Consider the following 10,487-nt stretch of genomic DNA (forward strand, 5'->3'; position numbering starts at 1 on the left):
GAGCATTCCCATTTCAGTTCCAGAGCGATTCGCCCAATGAGTCTTTGATATTTAGTCGTTTTCAGCCAATTTTCTGGATTTTTGAAAATTTCACTTTTTTGTGAAAATATCCACTAAATGAGGGAATAATATGTGTCAGGGTACCGAAGGAGAGTTCCAAATTTGTGTGGGTAGAATATATATCCCACGGGGGTAAAATTGAAAAAAGTTGAAAAAAATTTTTTTTTGGACTTAGTCATTTTTCCGGCGTTTATCAGACTTTAAGATAGGGGAAATGTCAGTGAGCGTTCCGATTTTAGTTCTAGAGTGATTCGCCCAATGAGTCCTTGTTATTTAGTCTTTTTCAGCCAATTTTCTTGATTTTTGAAAATTTCACTTTTTTGTGAAAATATCCACTAAATGAGGGAATAATATGTATGAGGGTACCCCAGGAGAGTTCCAAATGTGTTTGGGTAGAATATATATCCCACGGGGGTAAAATTGAAAAAAGTTGAAAAAAATTTTTTTTTGGACTTAGTCATTTTTCTGGCGTTTATCAGACTTTAAGATAGGGGAAATGTCAGTGAGCATTCCCATTTCAGTTCCAGAGCGATTCGCCCAATGAGTCTTTGATATTTAGTCGTTTTCAGCCAATTTTCTGGATTTTTGAAAATTTCACTTCTTTGTGAAAATATCCACTAAATGAGGGAATAATATGTGTCAGGGTACCGAAGGAGAGTTCCAAATTTGTGTGGGTAGAATATATATCCCACGGGGGTAAAATTGAAAAAAGTGGAAAAAAATTTTTTTTGGGACTTAGTCATTTTTCCGGCGTTTATCAGACTTTCAGATTGGGGAAATGTCAGTGAGCGTTCCGATTTCAGTTCCAGAGCGATTCGCCCAATGAGTCCTTGATACTTAGTCGTTTTCAGCCAATTTTCTGGATTTTTGAAAATTTCACTTCTTTGTGAAAATGTCCACTAAATGAGGGAACAATATGTGTGAGGGTACCCCAGGAGAGTTCCAAATGTGTGTGGGTAGAATATATATCCCACGGGGGTAAAATTGAAAAAAGTTGAAAAAAATTTTTTTTTGGACTTAGTCATTTTTCCGGCGTTTATCAGACTTTCAGATAGGGGAAATGTCAGTGAGCGTTCCGATTTCAGTTCCAGAGCGATTCGCCCAATGAGTCCTTGTTATTTAGTTGTTTTCAGCCAATTTTCTGGATTTTTGAAAATTTCACTTTTTTGTGAAAATATCCACTAAATGAGGGAATAATATGTGTGAGGGTACCGAAGGAGAGTTCCAAATTTGTGTGGGTAGAATATATATCCCACGGGGGTAAAATTGAAAAAAGTCGAAAAAAAATTTTTGGGGGACTTAGTCATTTTTCCGGCGTTTATCAGACTTTCAGATAGGGGAGATTTCAGTGAGCGTTCCGATTTCAGTTCCAGAGCGATTCGCCCAATGAGTCCTTGATGCTTAGTCATTTTCAGCCAATTTTCTGGATTTTTGAAAATTTCACTTCTTTGTGAAATATCCACTAAATGAGTTAATAATATGTATGAGGGTACCCCAGGAGAGTTCCAATGTGTGTGGCTAGAATATATATCCCACGGGGGTAAAATTGAAAAAAGTTAAAAAAAATTTTTTTTTGGACTTAGTCATTTTTCTGGCGTTTATCAGACTTTAAGATAGGGGAAATGTCAGTGAGCATTCCCATTTCAGTTCCAGAGCGATTCGCCCAATGAGTCTTTGATATTTAGTCGTTTTCAGCCAATTTTCTGGATTTTTTAAAATTTCACTTCTTTGTGAAAATATCCACTAAATGAGGGAATAATATGTGTCAGGGTACCGAAGGAGAGTTCCAAATTTGTGTGGGTAGAATATATATCCCACGGGGGTAAAATTGAAAAAAGTCTAAAAAAATTTTTTTTTGGACTTAGTCATTTTTCCGGCGTTTATCAGACTTTCAGATAGGGGAAATGTCTGTGAGCGTTCCGATTTTAGTTCCAGAGCGATTCGCCCAATGAGTCCTTGTTATTTAGTTGTTTTCAGCCAATTTTCTGGATTTTTGAAAATTTCACTTTTTTGTGAAAATATCCACTAAATGAGGGAATAATATGTGTGAGGGTACCTCAGGAGAGTTCTAAATGTGTGTGGGAAGAATTTATATCCCACGGGGGTAAAATTGAAAAAAGTTGAAAAAAAATTTTTTTTGGAGTTAGTCATTTTTCTGGCGTTTATCAGACTTTAAGATAGGGGAAATGTCAGTGAGCATTCCCATTTCAGTTCCAGAGCGATTCGCCCAATGAGTCTTTGATATTTAGTCATTTTCAGCCAATTTTCTGGATTTTTGAAAATTTCACTTTTTTGTGAAAATATCCACTAAATGAGGGAATAATATGTGTCAGGGTACCGAAGGAGAGTTCCAAATTTGTGTGGGTAGAATATATATCCCACGGGGGTAAAATTGAAAAAAGTTGAAAAAAATTTTTTTTTGGACTTAGTCATTTTTCCGGCGTTTATCAGACTTTCAGATAGGGGAAATGTCAGTGAGCGTTCCGATTTCAGTTCCAGAGCGATTCGCCCAATGAGTCCTTGTTATTAAGTTGTTTTCAGCCAATTTTCTGGATTTTTGAAAATTTCACTTTTTTGTGAAAATATCCACTAAATGAGGGAATAATATGTGTGAGGGTACCGAAGGAGAGTTCCAAATTTGTGTGGGTAGAATATATATCCCACGGGGGTAAAATTGAAAAAAGTTGAAAAAATTTTTTTTTGGGACTTAGTCATTTTTCCGGCGTTTATCAGACTTTCAGATAGGGGAAATGTCAGTGAGCGTTCCGATTTCAGTTCCAGAGCGATTCGCCCAATGAGTCCTTGATACTTAGTCGTTTTCAGCCAATTTTCTGGATTTTTGAAAATTTCACTTCTTTGTGAAAATATCCACTAAATGAGGGAATAATATGTGTGAGGGTACCCCAGGAGACTTCCAAATGTGTGTGGGTAGAATATATATCCCACGGGGGTAAAATTGAAAAAAGTTGAAAAAAATTTTTTTTTGAACTTAGTCATTTTTCTGGCGTTTATCAGACTTTAAGATAGGGGAAATGTCAGTGAGCATTCCCATTTCAGTTCCAGAGCGATTCGCCCAATGAGTCTTTGATATTTAGTCGTTTTCAGCCAATTTTCTGGATTTTTGAAAATTTCACTTCTTTGTGAAAATATCCACTAAATGAGGGAATAATATGTGTGAGGGTACCCCAGGAGAGTTCCAAATGTGTGTGGGTAGAATATATATCCCACGGGGGTAAAATTGAAAAAAGTTGAAAAAAATTTTTTTTTGGACTTAGTCATTTTTCCGGCGTTTATCAGACTTTCAGATAGGGGAAATGTCAGTGAGCGTTCCGATTTCAGTTCCAGAGCGATTCGCCCAATGAGTCCTTGTTATTTAGTTGTTTTCAGCCAATTTTCTGGATTTTTGAAAATTTCACTTTTTTGTGAAAATATCCACTAAATGAGGGAATAATATGTGTGAGGTTACCCCAGGAGAGTTCTAAATGTGTGTGGGAAGAATATATATCCCACGGGGGTAAAATTGAAAAAAGTTGAAAAAATTTTTTTTTTTGGACTTAGTCATTTTTCCGGCGTTTATCAGACTTTCAGATAGGGCAAATGTCAGTGAGCGTTCCGATTTCAGTTCCAGAGCGATTCGCCCAATGAGTCCTTGATATTTAGTCGTTTTCAGCCAATTTTCTGGATTTTTGAAAATTTCACTTTTTTGTGAAAATATCCACTAAATGAGGGAATAATATGTGTGAGGGTACCGAAGGAGAGTTCCAAATTTGTGTGGGTAGAATATATATCCCACGGGGGTAAAATTGAAAAAAGTTGAAAACATTTTTTTTTGTGACTTATTCATTTTTCCGGCGTTTATCAGACTTTCAGATAGGGCAAATGTCAGTGAGCGTTCCGATTTCAGTTCCAGAGCGATTCGCCCAATGAGTCCTTGATATTTAGTCATTTTCAGCCAATTTTCTGGATTTTTGAAAATTTCTCTTTTTTGTGAAAATATCCACTAAATGAGGGAATAATATGTGTGAGGGTACCGAAGGAGAGTTCCAAATTTGTGTGGGTAGAATATATATCCCACGGGGGTAAAATTGAAAAAAGTGGAAAAAAAATTTTTTTGGGACTTAGTCATTTTTCCGGCGTTTATCAGACTTTCAGATACGGGAAATGTCAGTGAGCGTTCCGATTTCAGTTCCAGAGCGATTCGCCCAATGAGTCCTTGTTATTTAGTTGTTTTCAGCCAATTTTCTGGATTTTTGAAAATTTCACTTTTTTGTGAAAATATCCACTAAATGAGGGAATAATATGTGTGAGGGTACCGAAGGAGAGTTCCAAATTTGTGTGGGTAGAATATATATCCCACGGGGGTAAAATTGAAAAAAGTCGAAAATAAATTTTTTTTTGGACTTAGTCATTTTTCCGGCGTTTATCAGACTTTCAGATAGGGGAGATTTCAGTGAGCGTTCCGATTTCAGTTCCAGAGCGATTCGCCCAATGAGTCCTTGATGCTTAGTCGTTTTCAGCCAATTTTCTGGATTTTTGAAAATTTCACTTCTTTGTGAAAATGTCCACTAAATGAGGGAACAATATGTGTGAGGGTACCCCAGGAGAGTTCCAAATGTGTGTGGGTAGAATATATATCCCACGGGGGTAAAATTGAAAAAAGTTGAAAAAAATTTTTTTTTGGACTTAGTCATTTTTCCGGAGTTTATCAGACTTTCAGATAGGGGAAATGTCAGTGAGCATTCCGATTTCAGTTCCAGAGCGATTTGCCCAATGAGTCCTTGTTATTTAGTTGTTTTCAGCCAATTTTCTGGATTTTTGAAAATTTCACTTTTTTGTGAAAATATCCACTAAATGAGGGAATAATATGTGTGAGGGTACCGAAGGAGAGTTCCAAATTTGTGTGGGTAGAATATATATCCCACGGGGGTAAAATTGAAAAAAGCCGAAAAAATTTTTTTTTGGACTTAGTCATTTTTCCGGCGTTTATCAGACTTTCAGATAGGGCAAATGTCAGTGAGCATTCCGATTTCAGTTCCAGATCAATTCGCACAATGAGTCCTTGATATTTAGTCGTTTTCAGCCAATTTTCTGGATTTTTGAAAATTTCACTTTTTTGTGAAAATATCCACTAAATGAGGGAATAATATGTGTGAGGGTACCTCAGGAGAGTTCTAAATGTGTGTGGGAAGAATATATATCCCACGGGGGTAAAATTGAAAAAAGTTGAAAAAAAATTTTTTTTGGAGTTAGTCATTTTTCTGGCGTTTATCAGACTTTAAGATAGGGGAAATGTCAGTGAGCATTCCCATTTCAGTTCCAGAGCGATTCGCCCAATGAGTCTTTGATATTTAGTCGTTTTCAGCCAATTTTCTGGATTTTTGAAAATTTCACTTCTTTGTGAAAATATCCACTAAATGAGGGAATAATATGTGTGAGGGTACCCCAGGAGAGTTCCAAATGTGTGTGGGTAGAATATATATCCCACGGGGGTAAAATTGAAAAAAGTTGAAAAAAATTTTTTTTTGGACTTAGTCATTTTTCCGGCGTTTATCAGACTTTCAGATAGGGGAAATGTCAGTGAGCGTTCCGATTTCAGTTCCAGAGCGATTCGCCCAATGAGTCCTTGTTATTTAGTTGTTTTCAGCCAATTTTCTGGATTTTTGAAAATTTCACTTTTTTGTGAAAATATCCACTAAATGAGGGAATAATATGTGTGAGGGTACCCCAGGAGAGTTCCAAATGTGTGTGGGTAGAATATATATCCCACGGGGGTAAAATTGAAAAAAGTCTAAAAAAATTTTTTTTTGGACTTAGTCATTTTTCCGGCGTTTATCAGACTTTCAGATAGGGGAAATGTCTGTGAGCGTTCCGATTTTAGTTCCAGAGCGATTCGCCCAATGAGTCCTTGTTATTTAGTTGTTTTCAGCCAATTTTCTGGATTTTTGAAAATTTCACTTTTTTGTGAAAATATCCACTAAATGAGGGAATAATATGTGTGAGGGTACCTCAGGAGAGTTCTAAATGTGTGTGGGAAGAATTTATATCCCACGGGGGTAAAATTGAAAAAAGTTGAAAAAAAAATTTTTTGGAGTTAGTCATTTTTCTGGCGTTTATCAGACTTTAAGATAGGGGAAATGTCAGTGAGCATTCCCATTTCAGTTCCAGAGCGATTCGCCCAATGAGTCTTTGATATTTAGTCATTTTCAGCCAATTTTCTGGATTTTTGAAAATTTCACTTCTTTGTGAAAATATCCACTAAATGAGGGAATAATATGTGTGAGGGTACCCCAGGAGAGTTCCAAATGTGTGTGGGTAGAATATATATCCCACGGGGGTAAAATTGAAAAAAGTTGAAAAAAATTTTTTTTTGGACTTAGTCATTTTTCCGGCGTTTATCAGACTTTCAGATAGGGGAAATGTCAGTGAGCATTCCGATTTCAGTTCCAGAGCGATTCGCCCAATGAGTCCTTGTTATTTAGTTGTTTTCAGCCAATTTTCTGGATTTTTGAAAATTTCACTTTTTTGTGAAAATATCCACTAAATGAGGGAATAATATGTGTGAGGTTACCCCAGGAGAGTTCTAAATGTGTGTGGGAAGAATATATATCCCACGGGGGTAAAATTGAAAAAAGTTGAAAAAATTTTTTTTTTTGGACTTAGTCATTTTTCCGGCGTTTATCAGACTTTCAGATAGGGCAAATGTCAGTGAGTGTTCCGATTTCAGTTCCAGATCGATTCGCCCAATGAGTCCTTGATACTTAGTCGTTTTCAGCCAATTTTCTGGATTTTTGAAAATTTCACTTCTTTGTGAAAATGTCCACTAAATGAGGGAACAATATGTGTGAGGGTACCCCAGGAGAGTTCCAAATGTGTGTGGGTAGAATATAAATCCCACGGGGGTAAAATTGAAAAAAGTTGAAAAAAATTTTTTTTTGGACTTAGTCATTTTTCCGGAGTTTATCAGACTTTCAGATAGGGGAAATGTCAGTGAGCATTCCGATTTCAGTTCCAGAGCGATTTGCCCAATGAGTCCTTGTTATTTAGTTGTTTTCAGCCAATTTTCTGGATTTTTGAAAATTTCACTTTTTTGTGAAAATATCCACTAAATGAGGGAATAATATGTGTGAGGGTACCTCAGGAGAGTTCTAAATGTGTGTGGGAAGAATTTATATCCCACGGGGGTAAAATTGGAAAAAGTTGAAAAAAAATTTTTTTTGGAGTTAGTCATTTTTCTGGCGTTTATCAGACTTTAAGATAGGGGAAATGTCAGTGAGCATTCCCATTTCAGTTCCAGAGCGATTCGCCCAATGAGTCTTTGATATTTAGTCGTTTTCAGCCAATTTTCTGGATTTTTGAAAATTTCACTTTTTTGTGAAAATATCCACTAAATGAGGGAATAATATGTGTGAGGGTACCCCAGGAGAGTTCCAAATGTGTGTGGGTAGAATATATATCCCACGGGGGTAAAATTGAAAAAAGTTGAAAAAAATTTTTTTTTGGACTTAGTCATTTTTCCGGCGTTTATCAGACTTTCAGATAGGGGAAATGTCAGTGAGCATTCCGATTTCAGTTCCAGAGCGATTCGCCCAATGAGTCCTTGTTATTTAGTTGTTTTCAGCCAATTTTCTGGATTTTTGAAAATTTCACTTTTTTGTGAAAATATCCACTAAATGAGGGAATAATATGTGTGAGGTTACCCCAGGAGAGTTCTAAATGTGTGTGGGAAGAATATATATCCCACGGGGGTAAAATTGAAAAAAGTTGAAAAAATTTTTTTTTTTGGACTTAGTCATTTTTCCGGCGTTTATCAGACTTTCAGATAGGGCAAATGTCAGTGAGTGTTCCGATTTCAGTTCCAGATCGATTCGCCCAATGAGTCCTTGATACTTAGTCGTTTTCAGCCAATTTTCTGGATTTTTGAAAATTTCACTTCTTTGTGAAAATGTCCACTAAATGAGGGAACAATATGTGTGAGGTTACCCCAGGAGAGTTCCAAATGTGTGTGGGTAGAATATATATCCCACGGGGGTAAAATTGAAAAAAGTTGAAAAAAATTTTTTTTTGGACTTAGTCATTTTTCCGGAGTTTATCAGACTTTCAGATAGGGGAAATGTCAGTGAGCATTCCGATTTCAGTTCCAGAGCGATTTGCCCAATGAGTCCTTGTTATTTAGTTGTTTTCAGCCAATTTTCTGGATTTTTGAAAATTTCACTTTTTTGTGAAAATATCCACTAAATGAGGGAATAATATGTGTGAGGGTACCCCAGGAGAGTTCCAAATGTGTGTGGGTAGAATATATATCCCACGGGGGTAAAATTGAAAAAAGTCTAAAAAAATTTTTTTTTGGACTTAGTCATTTTTCCGGCGTTTATCAGACTTTCAGATAGGGGAAATGTCTGTGAGCGTTCCGATTTTAGTTCCAGAGCGATTCGCCCAATGAGTCCTTGTTATTTAGTTGTTTTCAGCCAATTTTCTGGATTTTTGAAAATTTCACTTTTTTGTGAAAATATCCACTAAATGAGGGAATAATATGTGTGAGGGTACCTCAGGAGAGTTCTAAATGTGTGTGGGAAGAATTTATATCCCACGGGGGTAAAATTGGAAAAAGTTGAAAAAAAATTTTTTTTGGAGTTAGTCATTTTTCTGGCGTTTATCAGACTTTAAGATAGGGGAAATGTCAGTGAGCATTCCCATTTCAGTTCCAGAGCGATTCGCCTAATGAGTCTTTGATATTTAGTCGTTTTCAGCCAATTTTCTGGATTTTTGAAAATTTCACTTTTTTGTGAAAATATCCACTAAATGAGGGAATAATATGTGTCAGGGTACCGAAGGAGAGTTCCAAATTTGTGTGGGTAGAATATATATCCCACGGGGGTAAAATTGAAAAAAGTTGAAAAAATTTTTTTTTGGGACTTAGTCATTTTTCCGGCGTTTATCAGACTTTCAGATAGGGGAAATGTCAGTGAGCGTTCCGATTTCAGTTCCAGAGCGATTCGCCCAATGAGTCCTTGATACTTAGTCGTTTTCAGCCAATTTTCTGGATTTTTGAAAATTTCACTTCTTTGTGAAAATATCCACTAAATGAGGGAATAATATGTGTGAGGGTACCCCAGGAGACTTCCAAATGTGTGTGGGTAGAATATATATCCCACGGGGGTAAAATTGAAAAAAGTTGAAAAAAATTTTTTTTTGGACTTAGTCATTTTTCCGGCGTTTATCAGACTTTAAGATAGGGGAAATGTCAGTGAGCGTTCCGATTTTAGTTCTAGAGTGATTCGCCCAATGAGTCCTTGTTATTTAGTCTTTTTCAGCCAATTTTCTTGATTTTTGAAAATTTCACTTTTTTGTGAAAATATCCACTAAATGAGGGAATAATATGTGTGAGGGTACCCCAGGAGAGTTCCAAATGTGTGTGGGTAGAATATATATCCCACGGGGGTAAAATTGAAAAAAGTTGAAAAAAATTTTTTTTTGGACTTAGTCATTTTTCCGGCGTTTATCAGACTTTCAGATAGGGGAAATGTCAGTGAGCGTTCCGATTTCAGTTCCAGAGCGATTCGCCCAATGAGTCCTTGTTATTTAGTTGTTTTCAGCCAATTTTCTGGATTTTTGAAAATTTCACTTTTTTGTGAAAATATCCACTAAATGAGGGAATAATATGTGTGAGGGTACCCCAGGAGAGTTCCAAATGTGTGTGGGTAGAATATATATCCCACGGGGGTAAAATTGAAAAAAGTCTAAAAAAATTTTTTTTTGGACTTAGTCATTTTTCCGGCGTTTATCAGACTTTCAGATAGGGGAAATGTCTGTGAGCGTTCCGATTTTAGTTCCAGAGCGATTCGCCCAATGAGTCCTTGTTATTTAGTTGTTTTCAGCCAATTTTCTGGATTTTTGAAAATTTCACTTTTTTGTGAAAATATCCACTAAATGAGGGAATAATATGTGTGAGGGTACCTCAGGAGAGTTCTAAATGTGTGTGGGAAGAATTTATATCCCACGGGGGTAAAATTGAAAAAAGTTGAAAAAAAAATTTTTTGGAGTTAGTCATTTTTCTGGCGTTTATCAGACTTTAAGATAGGGGAAATGTCAGTGAGCATTCCCATTTCAGTTCCAGAGCGATTCGCCCAATGAGTCTTTGATATTTAGTCATTTTCAGCCAATTTTCTGGATTTTTGAAAATTTCACTTCTTTGTGAAAATATCCACTAAATGAGGGAATAATATGTGTGAGGGTACCCCAGGAGAGTTCCAAATGTGTGTGGGTAGAATATATATCCCACGGGGGTAAAATTGAAAAAAGTTGAAAAAAATTTTTTTTTGGACTTAGTCATTTTTCCGGCGTTTATCAGACTTTCAGATAGGGGAAATGTCAGTGAGCATTCCGATTTCAGTTCCAGAGCGATTCGCCCAATGAGTCCTTGTTATTTA

Source organism: Phyllobates terribilis, unplaced genomic scaffold, assembly GCF_046119375.1.
Source record: "Phyllobates terribilis strain yellow unplaced genomic scaffold, ASM4611937v1 Scaffold_2__4_contigs__length_985480577, whole genome shotgun sequence".
NCBI classification, from domain to species: domain Eukaryota; kingdom Metazoa; phylum Chordata; class Amphibia; order Anura; family Dendrobatidae; genus Phyllobates; species Phyllobates terribilis.